This window comes from Colius striatus, chromosome 25, assembly GCF_028858725.1.
Source record: "Colius striatus isolate bColStr4 chromosome 25, bColStr4.1.hap1, whole genome shotgun sequence".
In the NCBI taxonomy this organism is placed as follows: domain Eukaryota; kingdom Metazoa; phylum Chordata; class Aves; order Coliiformes; family Coliidae; genus Colius; species Colius striatus.
In genome coordinates this window covers 5,214,576-5,223,939 of record NC_084783.1, presented here as the reverse complement: position 1 = coordinate 5,223,939, position 9,364 = coordinate 5,214,576, and the positions used below count along the sequence as shown (strand labels likewise).

The 9,364-nt window shown below is 57.3% G+C and overlaps 1 pseudogene; it reads right to left on the bottom strand.

The window, feature by feature from the left end:
• Positions 1-350: 350 nt before the first annotated feature.
• Positions 351-8,642, bottom strand: LOC104563183 (myosin-7-like; annotated as a pseudogene).
• Between the last annotated feature and the right edge of the window lie 722 nt (positions 8,643-9,364).

Sequence of the window (9,364 nt, the reverse complement as noted above, 5' to 3'; positions counted from 1 at the left end):
CATGAACTCAGCTGCAGCACCCGACCCAGAAACCCACAAACCCCTACAGCAGCCCCCCCTACCCTGAATCCCCCCTGAAGCCCCTCCCGACGTCCCCCAGAGCTGCCCTCACCTGAAGCCTCTGGGTCTGGCAGGGAAAAGATGGAGGGAACTGTTGGGGTGGGGCAGGGGGAGAAGGAAAGGAGGGTGAGGGGTTGCATCCCATCACCTCTCTGCACCCCATAGATCCCAGAATCCCCTCCCCACACCCACTGTGCCCCCCATAGCCCATTCCTCCCCTTCCTCCTCCTCCCCCCCACCTCTCCCACCCCGCGCCCCCCACCCTTTCTCTCTGTCTCTCGCTGCCTGGCTCAGACCCGCAGGCCCCCGGGCTTTATAGGGCGCTGTAGGGTGGGGAGGGGAGAGGAGATTCCTGGGGAGGGGGCGGCTGATAAGGGAGCGGCAAGGGGCGGGGGGACGGACGGACGGACACGACAGTCCCTCCTTTCCCATCCCCCCCTTTCCACACTCTCCCTTTTCCATCCCCAGCCCCCACCTCCCCTCCATCTCTCCAGGGACACAAAGTGCTGCATCCCCCCCTCCAGCAGGACATGATGGGGGGGTGGTGAATCTGTGGGGCTGGGGGATGTGTGTGGGGCTGGTCCCTGTCCGGTGGCAGCCGTGGGGTGGTGACAGCTCGGCGCTGCCAGGGCTATATTGGGACATGAGGGACGTGGGTTATCTGGAGCCCCCTCCCCCCGCTCTCCATCATGGTGGGGGCTGTGAGGGAAGGGAGGTGGGGGGGGTCTGGCAGCCGTCCCCGAACACGATCCTCCACTTTGTCATTGGGGAGGTGACAAAGTGTCCCTGCGAGGTGACACATTCCTGGGGGCGGGGGGGACGGGGTGGGGGGGAGGGCGAGATGGGGCCTCAGCAACACCCTGGTGCCACATGGATCCCACCAGCAGCCCCCTCCCCATGGCACAGAGCGGGTTGGGGGGGCACTGTCCAGCGTCCTGAGACCCCCTCCCCTGCCCTGGGAGAGTGGGAACAGGGTGGGAGGGACAGGGAGGAGACGACAGGGGATGGAGAAGATGTGGGCGAATATGGTGGATGAGGGATGTGGGGCTCTTGGCCACTGTGTGGGGCACAACCCCATCCCTCAACAACCCCCTCCTCACCAATCCCCTCCCCACCAACACCCTCCCCACACCAACCTCCTCCCCACACCAACCTCCTCCCCACCAACCCCATCCCCACATCAACCCCCTCCCCACACCAACCCCCTCCCCACACCAACCTCCTCCCCACACCAACCTCCTCCACACATCAATCCCCTCCCCACCCAATCCCCTCCCCACACCAATCCCCTCCCCACACCAACCTCCTCCCCACACCAACCTCCTCCCCACACCAACCCCCTCCCCACACCAACCTCCTCCCCACACACCTCCTCCCCACACCAACCCCCTCCCCACCAACCCCATCCCCACATCAACCCCCTCCCCACCCAACCCCCTCCCCACATCAACCCCCTCCCCACACCAACCTCCTCCCCACACACCCCCTCCCCACACCAACCTCCTCCCCACACCAACCCCCTCCCCACACCAACCTCCTCCCCACCAACCCCATCCCCACATCAACCCCCTCCCCACCCAATCCCCTCCCCACACCAACCTCCTCCCCACACCAACCCCCTCCCCACATCAACCTCCTCCCCACCAACCTCCTCCCCACCAACCCCCTCCCCACACCAACCTCCTCCCCACACCAACCCCCTCCCCACCACTCCCTTCCCCTGTCTCCTCTCAGTCCCAAACCAGCATCCTCCGTGACCTTGGAGGTGTCTTTCCCCACCCACCTTCATCCACATCGACCTTTCTAACAAAGCCCTACCTTGGCCTCTTCCTCCAGCTGCTGAGTTGTTGATCCTCGCACCATCCAGTTGCACATCTTCTCACAGACAGCCTTGGCCAAAGCCCCGACAGCGTAAATCATCTGGCAGATGATGGACACTCCACCTGTGAGAAAGGCAGTGCTCTCAGCGTCCTCCTTGCCAGGAGATGACACTGTGTCACTCCAAGAGCAGGGCTGTCCTCCTCACCTGCTGGACATTCTGCCACTTGCTGACATACTCGCTGCCCACCTTGACCCGGGGGTGGCAAAGCCCCTTGAGGAGATCGGCTGAGTTCAGACCCATCAGGTAGGCTGACTTGTCAGCCTCTGGGGGAAAAGACATGAACCTGGGGCCTGTGGGCTTCAACTTTCATCCCCCACCCCATGACCCCAGGTTGGACTGACCTTTGGTGCCGTCTGGCTCTGCCTGCTCCTCCCATGGCTTCTGCTTGAACTTCACATTGCCAAAGTGCACGATGGTGCCTGTCAGTTTGTAGATGGAGTTCTTCTCCTCTTGGGTGAAGCCCAGGACATTGGAAGCACTCTGGGGCAAAACTGGGGTCTTCTCCAGGCAGCCCCACTCCCCAGCTTCTTGGCCCTTCCCCATTTCACATCCGTGGCCTGGAGCTCCTCTCCATCATTGATGGACGGCAGCGTGGTCTCTCCCTGGAGATGGACGCGTGGTCATTGGGGTTGTTGGTCACCAACACCATGTCCCAGCTGACTCGGCAGCTCCAGCTTCTTGTTGCACAGGATCTGGTAGATGTGTTAGTTCCTCTCAGCCTTGAGCTGGAAGATGCTGCAGGACTTCTCCAGGAGATTTGTGGTGGAGACAGAGAGAAGGTGGGTGGACGCTGGGGACAAGGAGATGGAGACAGTGGGATGAGGGGGTTGATGGGCAACCAGGACGTCCTCTCCTGGAGCCCTCGGTCCACTCACAGGTCTCGATGTCAGCTGATGCCAATTTCCCAGTGGCCCCGAAGTGGATCCGGATGAACTTGCCCTGGGAGAGCCGTGATGTGAGCGTGGAGGTGTCGCCTTCCCCCAGCAGCTCCCACCTCATGGACCTCATCCCATGGACAAATTGGGAGGAGCTGGTGTTGACTTGGTGTTGCCAAAGGCCTCCAAGGCGGGGTTGGCCTGGATGATCTGATCCTCCAGGCTGCCCTGGGCAGGTGGAGAGACAACGTGGGGAGGAGGCTGTCGGGGGGGCAGGGTGGGATGGACATAGAGGTGCAGGAGGTCTGGGGGTGGTGGGCAGGGAGGTGTGTCGATACCATGGGTGGTGGTTGGGTGGTTAGTTGGGTGGGTGGGTGGTCAACTGGTTGGGTTGGTGCCATAGAGGGAAGTTGGTGCCCCCGCTCCCCTCCCCTTGCCTGGGGACCCCATCTCCGTCTTGTTGTGGCCGCAAGACGGCGAAAGTCAGGGTGACCCTCTTGGGATTACCCATCTTCCCTGCACCGGATTCTCTGCTGCAGCAGTCGAGGAGAGAGAAGTCACAGGGGTGGGGGTTGGAGATGGACCACGATCCCCCCTGACAAGTCCAGGGGGTCACAGAGGGTTGGGCCATGACGGTGGCCATGGGGGTGATGGGGCTGAGCTGCTGCTGCTGAGGGACGGAGCTCACTCACGTGATGAGAGCGGCCTGGATCTCCAGATCTGCTGGGGTGAGGAAGAGGAGGAGCCTGAGCTTCTGTAGGTTCACCTTTGGCTCTTTACCATCCCCAACATCTCCCACCATCCCAACCAGGGACGTGGGGGACGAGGTTATGGGTCTGGGCAGGGAGTCCCTACCCGTCAGCATGTTCTGGTAGGCGTTGTCAGAGATGGAGATGTGGGGAAGAGCTTTGGTCCACTTCTTGCCCCGCTAGGCGGCCACCACCTCGGTGTTGTAGACAGGCAACCACTTGTAGGGGTTGACGGTCACGCAGAAGAGCCCCGAGTAGGTCTGGAGAAAGGGGCAGGTGAGGCAAGGCCACCAGCTGCCACCTACCCAGGAGGGGAGACGCTGGGGCTGCGAGGTGCTGGGTCTTGGTGGCATGAGGGGGCTGAGAAGGCTTTGTCCCCCATTCCAGGTGGGGTTTGGAGAAGCTTTGGTGATGCCAGTGACCCACATAGATCATCCAGGCAGTGTAACGCTCCTTGAGGTGTAGGGGGGAGCAGGACACCATGGAGTGGGGGCTGACGGGGCAAGGAGGTGCCCCAGGTGTCCCCTCACTTAGGGCTGGGAGCTGGCAGGGGGGGGGTCTGTGTGTCTCTTGGGTGCTGAAGAAGGTCGAGGCATCCCTCACGTGGTACAGGTGGGATGGGGTCTGGGTGTCCCTGGGGTGCAGGAGAAGCTCTGAGTGTCCCTCAAGTGAAGAAGGTAGGATGGGGTCTGCGTGGTGGTAGGATGTTTTAGATGGAGAAGGTGGGTGGGTTCTAGATGTTTCTCAGGTTCTCCAGAAGGTGAGATGGGTTCCAGGTGCCCCACGAGGGATGCAGATGGCATTTTGGGGCCCCTGCCCTGCCCCACCTTGCCGTGCTCGGTCTGGGCCGTGATCTTGGCCCCTTCCCGGCTGATGATGGTGTCCCTGCCAAACTCCTCCTCCTCCTCAGGGACGAAGATGTCCTTCTGGAGGCCAAAGGGCCATGGCTGGGTGGTCAAACGCTCCTTCTCTGATCGGCACAGGGACGGAGCAGCCTCCTCAAGCTTGTCCATCTCCACGTTGGGCAAAGTGGCACTGGGCAGGGCAGGGCCTCACTGTTCCTCCCAGTTGACCCCATCCCAAAACCTTCTCCTCACTGGTCCCATCATATTCTGTTCTTCTCCAGTGCTCCCAGTTCCTCTCAGTTCCCTCCCAGTGCCCCTCAGCCCCCTCCCAGTGCCCCTCAGCTTTCTCTGTGGCCTCGGGGTGGGGGGATAGTGCTGACTCCAGGGGGTCTCCGCTCCTGCTCCAGGACACCCCCACCCAGTATGTCCAAGTAGGTGCTTCCCCAGTGTGCCCCAGTATCTCCCTGTGCCCCCCCTTCCCCCAGTCCCCCCCTCAGACCTTCCTAGTTCCTCCAGTCCCTCCCAGTTCTCTCCCAGTCCCTGCCAGATCCCCCAGATCCTTTCCATATCATTCCAGTCCCTCCCAGTGCCCCCCTAGTCCCTCTGACTCCCTCCCAGCCCTCCCCCACAGCCCCTCCCAGTGTTCCCAGTTGCCCCACCTGCCCGTGGGCCTGCAGGCCCGGGGAAGCCCCCCCTTACCTCTCCCCTTCCCCCGCGGCTGCGTCACGGGGTGGGGGTTGGCAGAGGCACCTCAAGGCCGCTCCACGGTCACGCCTCAGCCCGTGGGACGCCCCCCCCAACCCCATGGGACCCCCTCCCCGCCTTATAGACCCCCCCCAGCCCTAAAGACCCCCCAAAACCGCCTCACAGGACCCAGAAGACCCCCCCGCCAGCCCCACAGAACCCCCCTGGCCGCACCCTCCCGCACCCCCCGCCCGGTTTATTCTGGGCTGGATGAGGCCGGACAAACGGCCCCCGGGAGGGGGAGGGGACGGACAGACAAAGGACAGGTGGGACCCCCCCTCCCCCCCAGCCCCAAACCCGGAGCGCGGCCAGCCCGGCCCCGCCCCCACAGCCCTTTGTTCCCCACACAAAGGGATATTTTTGGGCCCCCCCATCCCCCCCTCGACACCTGATCGGCGCCTGACACCATCAGCCAGAGATGGGGCTGGGCCCAGAGCCCCCCATCCCCCCTCCACAGATTCCCGAGGGGCTTTTCCCCTGAATCTCCCCCAGAATGTACCACTTTCCTCAAGTTGCTTTGGTTTTGTCCCATTTTCCTCTCTTTTACCACAAGTTGCCTCTGTTTCCTCTGAGGTACACACATTTCCCTCCATTTTGCCCCAGATTCCACACTTTTCCCCCAAATTTCCCCTAATTGCCCCTTGGACCATTTAATTGCCCCCGGGCTCCCCTAATTACCCTTCACTCCCTTAATTACCCCCAGACCCCCTCCTCATTGTCCCCCCTTTGCTTGCCCCACACCTCCTTTGGTTGCCCCAGCTCCCACCCCCCCCCCATCCTTCCTTAATTACCCCTTGAATTACCCCTCCATTCCTTTATTTGCCCCCCCCACTAGCCCAGCCTCCCCCATGGTAGCCCAACCACCCCCCTGCCAAATGGAGGCCCCAGCAACAAATGGCTACTGGAACAGCAGCTGTGGCTAGTGGGATCCTGTGGTTGTTGGAGGAGGGGAGAGGTCCAGGGGCTTCATCTGGTGACTCAGAGGCCTCAACTGGTGCCCCTGGGGTCTCGTCTCGTGGTCCTCCAGCAGCTCCCTGGTCCAGGGGCCACTGTGGCTACTGACTTGGTGGCCCAGAGGCCTCATTTGGTGGTCCTCCAGCGGCTCCCTGGTCCAGGGGTCACCTTGGCTACTGTGGCTACCAACTTGGTGGCCCAGAGGAATTTAGTGAGGGTGGAGGGTGAGTCTTGGAGGAGTCTGAGGCAGTGTCTAGGCCCCTCCTGGAGCCCAAAAAGTAGTAGCCGAAAAAAACCCTTTAGTAGCCACCCATGGCCCTTTAGTGGCCCAAAAGCCCCTTTAGTAGTCCCAAAAGCCCCTTTAGTAGCCCCTCCCCACTAGCCACGCCCCCTAGGGCACTAGCCACAAGTCCTATCTCACTAGCCATATCCCTCAGGTCACTAGCCACCCCCCTGGAGCCCTGCCCCACCCCCAGCAATCATATGGGGCAGAAACCCCTAGTTATGGGGCTCAATCCCCACTTGTGGTGTCATTCTTGGTCAGTTTTGTGCACTTTGGTGCATTTTTGGCCCCATTTTGGGACCTTCTGGGGTAATTTTGTGCCATTTATGTGTCCATTTTTTGATCCCTTTTTCGGGTCCATTTTGGGGCTTTTTGTGTCTATTTTGGGTCCTTTTTTGGTCTTTTAGAGAGCCCTTTTCTGGGACCTTTTTTTGGGTCCCTTGTTGGGTTCTTTTTTTTGACCTTTTTTTTGGCTTTTGTGCACATTTTTTTGTTCTTTTGCACCTTTTATGATTAGTTTTGGTCCTTTTTGGGTCCTTTTTGTAGCTTTTTGATCCTTTTTGCATGGTTTTGGGTCCTATTTGGTCCCTTTTTGACCATTTTTTGTCCTTTCTGCACTTATTTTCCCCTTTATGCATCTTTTGGGGCCATTTTTTGTTCATTTTAGCTCCCTTTTGCACTTTTCCCCCATCTTTTTGGTCCTTTTTGGTCCCCATTTGTGGCCTTTTGGTCATTTTGCACCTTTTGGGGCTCTTTTAGGTCCTCTTAAGAGTAATTTTTGCACCTTTTAAGTATCTTTTTGCCGCTTTTGGGGCCGGTTTTGGTCCATTTTACACCTTTTATGAGCCTTTTTGCATCTTTCGGCCCAGTTTGACCCCTTTTTGCTGCTTTTGAGGCTCTTCCGCGCCCCCTCCACCCCCGAGACGTCTTTCTTCCTCCTCAACCAATCACAGCGCGGCGTCCCTAGCGGGGGCGGGCTCAAGGGAGGGCGGCGGCCAATGAGAGGGCCGTGTCGCAACGAAGGGGGTGCGCGGGCAAGGGCGGTGAAGCGCCAGTCGGCGGCGGGCCGGCGCCGGGGCGGAATTGGTAGTGGTAATGGAACGCATGGGGGGAGGCTCTTCGCGATCCATCCCCGCTCTCAGTCGATCCCAATCCTCCCTTTCCCCCGACCAAAACTCTTCTTTCACTCTTTTCACTTCTTTCACTCACTCTTCTCCCCCGTCGCCTTCAGCCGCGGCCGGAACGGGCTTTAGCGGCGTCGCAAAGCAGCGAACGAGCGGCTCTTTCTTCACCCTTCAGAGAGAACAAACTCGGGCGGATTTTGGGGGGTCGCACATGGGACCCGGGGCGATTTCCTGCAGATTTGGATCATTTTGGGGAGGGGTTTGGGGTGTTTTTAAAGGGGGGGATGCGGAGACGCTGAAGCCCCAAAATGGCGGCGGCGGCGGGAAGGGGGGGGGGGGGGGGAGCGGATTTTGCCTCAGAAACGCCCCTTTTATCGCTTCTTTCTACTCATCGCCCGATTTAGAATTAACCTAATCGTTACATTAAGTCGTTGCAATTAGGATATCGATTACTTTTTCGGTGTTTCGTCGCGTTTTCAGTGCGTTGTGGGGATGATTTCAGGGACGTTCAGGCCGCTTTTGACCTCCGCGTGACGCGACCGCACTCCGTCCCACTGTTAAAAACCTCCAAAATCACTCTTTTTTTACGCCAGATAGAACTTTTCACCATTAAAAAACCCCATTTTTCCTAATTTTCGCCAGTTTGGGGATTTTTAACCCTTATTTAGTCACTTTTTGCCTCAGTTTTGCACTTTCCCCGCTCATATTTCTGCTACTTAAAAATCCCCACCTCCCCCTTCTTTCCCCTCACATTAACCGTTTTCACCCCTTTTCTAAGAGATTTTCCTTATTTTTTTCACAGTTTCTCATTTTTCATCAACTTGGGACTTCTTTAACCCTTATTTTGTCACTTTTTACCTCAGTTTTTCCCTTCATGTTTCCCTTTGTCTTCCCTTACTAAAAAACCCTCCAAAACATTTTCACCTCAAATTTAACCAAATTTGGCCATTTTAACAGTTTTTAATCACTTTTAACCATTTTTGTTCATTCTTGACTGTTTTCTGCCCTTTTTTAAACCCATTTTTTGCCCCCTTTTAGCAACTTTTGACTGTTTTCGTTCATTTTTAACCCTCAAGTCTGCAATTTGCCTGATTTTTTTTACCTTGGAGTTGTTTTTTCTCCCTATTCAACCTCTTAAAAATGCTCATAATTGCTTCAAAATTACCTAAAATTGGTGGGTTTTTCCCCCCTTTTTACATCATCAAGTATTCAAATTGAATCAGTTTTTAATAATTAGATAATGCAAAATCCATCCATTTTCTGGTCGATTTTAACCCTTTTTCTCCCCCTATTCCCCTCAGGACGTCGGACCCCAAAGTGGAATTTCAGCTGCTTTCAGACGGTACCAAAATTGATGGATTTGGGGGGTTTTAACCCCAAAAATAAAGGGTTTTTTTGAGTGTTTTTTGGTGGGGGCAGAGTTATGCAAATCATGATAATGAGGGAGTGGGGAGGGGGGGAATTAAAGAGGAAATTGAGCAAATACAAGGGACAGAAAAAAGGAAAAATGGGTTAAAAAGGAGGAAAATAGTCCAAAAAAGGGAAACTGCTTAAAAATGGTTAAAGGGGTGAATTGGTGGAAAAAGAGGGGGAAATGGACAAAAAAAAAGGAGAAAAATTGGGGAAAGTGGTCCAAAAAGGGAGAAAAAGTGGTCCAAAAAGGGAAAAGTTACTAGGAGGCACTGGGAAGGGGTTTGGGGGCACTGGGACATACTGGGATGTTGCTGGGAGGGGGTTGGGAGGCACTGGGGTGTTACTGAGCCATAGTAGGGTGGACTGGGAGGGGGTTTTGGGGCCCCAGGAGGGGCTTTGTGGTCACTGGGCCAAACTAGGAGGCACTGGGAGGGT